The sequence below is a fragment of the Malus domestica genome, chromosome 10 (genome assembly GCF_042453785.1).
Source record: "Malus domestica chromosome 10, GDT2T_hap1".
Classification (NCBI taxonomy): Eukaryota; Viridiplantae; Streptophyta; class Magnoliopsida; order Rosales; family Rosaceae; genus Malus; species Malus domestica.
The window spans coordinates 13920127-13926126 of NC_091670.1; positions in this window are offsets into that span (position 1 = coordinate 13920127).

The following is a 6000-nucleotide window of genomic DNA, read 5'->3' on the forward strand; positions in this document are numbered from 1 at the left end:
CTGCACAATCAAATCAACCCAGCAGAAGGAGTCTGATTTGAAACCAAGGAACTCTGATATTCCTGGCTCAAAATTCCAAACCAGTTCGAGATCAAAGCTGTGGAAAGTCAACAAGATCATTTATCTCCAAAACCAGATTTGCGTTCTTAAACTCTACTCTGTCTGGTTTTTACTTTGCCATACTTGTCATGTTTTTTCGTTGTTTGTTTGTTTGCTTGTTTTTGTGTGAGTTTATGTTTGAAACATTGAGGACAATGTTTGATTGAAGTGTGGGGGGGGGGGGTAACTAAGTTGTTTTGCATGAAATTCGTAGGAGTTTATCACCCATTACTTCTAGTGTTGTTCATTGCTGTTTTTAAGTGTTTTTAAGCTGTTTTGGAGTGTTTTGACATAAAAATCCGAAAATCTCATAAAAATTTGAAAAATTGTTTTGAAAGACCCAAAAAGAGTTGTTTTTGTGTGTTTATTTGTGTCTTAGGGTACCTTCCAACACAATGATGAGGATTTGATTTTTAATTACATGACTATTAAAGAGAGTTATAAACATGGATGAAAATTGATTTACTATTTGGTGTATGCTTGGTTGTGGTTATAATTTATGAATTCACATGCAATCATAAAGGAAAAATCAATTTTTGTAACATGCTTGAAGGAAGGAACTCAAATGAACGCTACAACCTTGTGAGACTTGAGCCTAAACGCTTATTTGGAGAGTTAATAATCTGTGCATCATTGTTTTCTAAAGTCGTTGCATGATCTCATTTTTCTTTGCTTGGTTGCTACTTAGAAGGCGTTTCATCATTTAGTTCCAAATGCTAGAACTCATGCCTATTTCATTCAAAGCATGCTATTGATTTGCATAACACATATTCAAGATAAAGTTGTGTAGTGACCACCAAAGCCAAATTGACGTGCCCCTATTTCATTATGTGTTTAAGTTTAACCCCGTTGAGTCTTGTTAAGCCTATGTTCATTGTTAATCCACACTATCCTTACCTAGCCTAGTTTTAGGACCATCAATACCCTTGTTCTTGAAGCATAGTAAAGCATGACTTAAAATGACTTAAAATGACCATCCAAACCCTTGTTCCCCTCCATTGCCATGCACTTCCTCTATAAAAGGAAGTGTGTGTAACATAAATTTAGTTGAGTTTTTGCTTGATCATTCATCCCCATTTCAATACAACCTTCATCCAAACACATCCATTCATCTTTACATCCATTCCTCCATACAAACAAACCTTCAAACACTCACCAACACCTTGTGCCGTAGCAAAGGAAGGGAAGGAAAGTGCTTGGACGTGCTTGCTGTCCAACTTGGATCGTTGGAGCGTTTAGGTGTTTTCTTTCTTTTGTTTCTAATGTTTAAATTCATTTCCTTTCGTTTTGTTGTAAATATGAGTGGCTAAACCCCTCTTGGCTAGGGGTGATTTCAAAGCCATGATTATGTGTGTAATATAATTTGATAAATTCCAGTTATGAACTCTTGAATCGTGAATGCAATTGGCTTAACTATTTGATTGATAACTTATTTGTATTTTTTAATTAAGGGTCAACACTTAATTGGCATGCATAAATCCGTTGCTAGAATATAAGGAAGTTTCACATAATTGTTACAAACTTATATTCACATGTAGTGAAGGTCGCTTATAAACGATCGCGTTAAGTTCAATTCCTAGCATAAGTGACATGATGTCATAGTTGCAAGTGCTTTGTCAATGCTTATGATTTTCATTAAACGTAATGATCTTTGATTGTATCTCTATTATGATGTCATGTAGGGAACTTTTGAAGAATGTTTTGCGTTGTCGAATGATGTCATCCAATCCAATAAAACAAGGAAAATCTGAGAGTTAACTAGTGATGTCACGGTTAATTTGGAGCATTGTCGTTTATAATTCAATGAAGTAGTAACTGGAAATCAAGTTATTTGCATACATGTCATGTGTGGAGAAAAAGCCTCTAGCTATCTCATTCATCATCTTATTTCTCAAATTTGTTTTACAATCTGTCTAGTTTTTCATGCTTGTTTGTTTGTTTCAACTTCATCCAAATCGAAACCCCCCTTTTAGTTTCTTGTTTCAAAGTGTTTCAAATCTATTTTAGTTTGTGTTTTTAAGTGTTTTGATTCAAGTAAAAGTCAATTTACGTCCAAAGTCATTCCTAGTGTCTAGTTTAAGTTTATTTGGTTGTTTTAAGCTGTTTTGAGTATTTTAAGTTTGCTTTGAGTCTTGTGAGTCTTGTTAAGTGTTTTTCAGTTTAGTTTTATGTTTTTGAGTTAGTTTAGAGGTTATTAGCAAGCCCTCCTAATCCCCAGTCCAGAACGATCCCTACTTATACTTGTACTACAATTGTCAAAAGAGGGTTAAATTTGTGTGTTAAGATAATTTTCGCATCACTTGCCTTAGTCAAAAATCACAGATTCTGTAGCTCGATGATGCCATATTCTGTAGCTCCATGCTGCCATATATAATATTAGCAGCTCCATGCTTCCATGCTTGCCATCTGATCTGTGCTCCAATACTTTACTACTTTAACACTAGGGCTCTAATCTCTATAGATTAAACTCATGTTTTATACCTTTCAAAAATTATGGATCTGAAATTTCCAGTGTCCTTGCACTTCAGATCCAAAATGAACGTGCATGAATTTTTATATGGATTTTCGAACTGCTGATCTTACTGAACAAGAACATAAAAGAGGAGCTCAGTGGAGATTATAGCTTTCGTGAGTCATGCATTAGACTGCTTAGCATTCACATATTAATAGCTACGTGGAAGGTTGTAAATACATCAAGAGTTCCACTTATTCTTCCTACCCTTTCACCGCCCAATCATCCAATTAGAATAGATTTTGTTGTTATACCTTTAAATGACGAATCTAGAATGGAGACAACTCTGTGGTGGTTTTTCCTTGAGATGCAATTTGGGGCTGTACCAGTGGTTGTATCATTTTTTTTTTCTTTTGTTTTTTTTTTACAGATTTTAGGTCCCTGCAAAAGAAACAACACAAGCATGAGGAGTTGAAGATTTTTTTTCTTGTATGGTATATTTCAATATGTGAACCTGAGTGCATGAATCGGCAAGGGAGGGTGAGAAGTTTACCTCTGAGTGCGTCGACACCAAGATTGGTGCTGCTAACCTTCTAGTGATGCAGTAATCCATGGCTGTGAGGTCTTATGGGTTGATGATAGAAGATTAAGGTTTGGTTTGCAAAAATAGAGGTTAGGGTTTGAGAAAATGTGGAGAGAGGAGCTAATGTTTTAGGGTGTGCTTGGAAGAAGGAACAAATAAATGAGGGAGGTTAGCCTCTGGGCTTGAGGTGAAGTCTATTGAAATGAACCAATCAACTTTTTGACACTCTTTATTGAAAATCACGGCATCGATTTATATTAATGTTGGTGTCGGTCTTAACCGACACAAACTTTTAACACACTTTTTGAAATTCATGTAGCGTCGGTTTAATGAAACTCGCGTCGAATTAAAAGATGATAGCGTCAGTTAAAACCGACACCAACTTCTAACACACTTTTTGAAATGCATGTAGCGTCGGTTTAATGAAACTCGCGTCAAATTAAAAGATTATAGTGTCGGTTAAAACTGACACCAAGTTTTGACACACTTTTTGAAATTTACATAGCGTCGGTTTAATGAAACTTGTGTCGAATTAAGAGATGATAGTGCTGGTTAAAGCCGACACCAAGTTCTGACACACTTTTTGAAATTCACGTAGTGTCGGTTTAATGAAACTCGCGTCGAATTTAATGATGATAGCGTCGGTTAAAACCGACACTAAGTCTCTCCATCCATTTCCTCATGCAGAACAAGTGGGAAATTTCCCGCCTAATATTTCAAATTAGACGACCAATGCCGTTGGCTAAAAGCGACAGCATACTAGTTTTAAAAAAAAATGTTTAACCCAAGGAAAAAATTAATAACCAGCTTTTTTTTTGTGTTATCTCATATAACAATTTAAGATTTTAATAAATAAAATACGTAATATAAAACAAAAAATTAATTTTATTATAAAATATCATCACATTCTAATTGAAACATAGTCTAATTAATACTTAAAATACATAAAATAATTAATATATTTTAACTCCGATTTTGATTATTTTTATAGCTGCACTCCTTGATCCAATATGAATACAATGAATGAATTTGATCTTCAATTTAAAATATTTACATTTGTGGATACCACAAAATCTTAAGTTATACTTAATGAAAGAATCAATAAACTCTAAGTGTTAGTGAATTTATCGTTTTGATGGGATGCACATCCTACGAAACTCAACGATCCAACCGTCAAACTTGTTTGTCTATGCTTCGAGATCGCATATGCCAAAAAAAAAAAATAAACATTCAGAGATCAAGTAAAGGGACAAAACTTTTCGACGGTTATAAACGAAAAATCACGATTTAACGGTTATTTTAACTCCGATTTTGATGATCTTTTAACAGCTATACTCCTTGACCCTATATGAATATAATGAATGAATTCGATCTTCAATTTAAAATATTTACAATAGTGGATACCACAAAATCTTATGTTATACTTAATGAAAATAAATAAACTCTAAGTGTTAGTGAATCTATCGTTTTGATGGGATACGCATTCTACAAAACTAATTTTAACGATCCAACCATCAAACTTGTTTATATATGCTTCGAGATCGCATATGCCAAAAATCGCAAAAAACAAACATTCAGAGATCAAGTAAAGGGACAAAACTTTTCGAAGGTTATAAAAGAAAATTCACACTTTAACGGTTATTTTAACTCCGATTTTGATGATTTTTTACAGCTATACTCCTTGACCCTATATGAATACAATGAATGAATTCGATCTTCAATTTAAAATATTTACACAAGTGGATACCACAAAATCTTATATTATACTTAATGAAAGTAAAAATAAACTCTTAAGAGTTAGTGAATCTATCGTTTTGATGGGATACGCATTCTACGAAACTAATTTCAACGATCCAACCGTCAAACTTGTTTGTATATGCTTTGAGATTGCATATGCCAAAAATCGCAAAAAATAAACATTCAAAGGTCAAGTAACGAGACAAAACTTTTCAACGGTTATAAACATAAATCATGATTTAACGGTTATTTTAACTCCAATGTTGATGATTTTTTTACAGCTACACTCCTTGGCCCTATATGAATACAATGAATGAATTCGATCTTCAATTTAAAATATTTATACCAGTGGATACCACAAAATCTTATGTTATACTTAATGAAAGTATAAATAAACTCCAAGTGTTAGTGAATCTATCATTTTGATGGGATACACATTCTACGAAACTAATTTCAACGATCCAACCATCAAACTTGTTATATATGCTTCGAGATCGCATACGCCAAAAATCGCAAAACACAAACATTCAGAGATCAAGTAAAGGGACAAAACTTTTCGAAGGTTATAAAAGAAAATTCACGATTTAACAGTTATTTTAACTCCGATTTTGATGATTTTTTACAACTTCACTCCTTGACCGTATATGAATACAATGAATGAATTTGATCTTCAATTTAAAATATTTACACAAGTGGATACCATAAAATCTTATGTTATACTTAATGAAAGTAAAAATAAACTCTTAAGTGTTAGTGAATCTATCGTTTTGATGGGATACGCATTCTACGAAACTAATTTCAATGATCCAACCATCACACTTGTTTATATATGCTTCGAGATCGTATACGCCAAAAATCGCAAAAAACAAACATTCAAAGATCAAGTAAAGGGACAACTTTTCGAAGGTTATAAAAGAAAATTCACGATTTAACGGTTATTTTAACTCTGATTTTGACAATTTTTTACAACTACACTCCTTGACCCTATATGAATACAATGAATGATTTTGATCTTCAATTTAAAATATTTACACAAGTGGATACAACAAAAATCTTATGTTATACTTAATGAAAGTAAAAATAAACTCTTAAGTGTTAGTGAATCTATCGTTTTGATGAGATACGCATT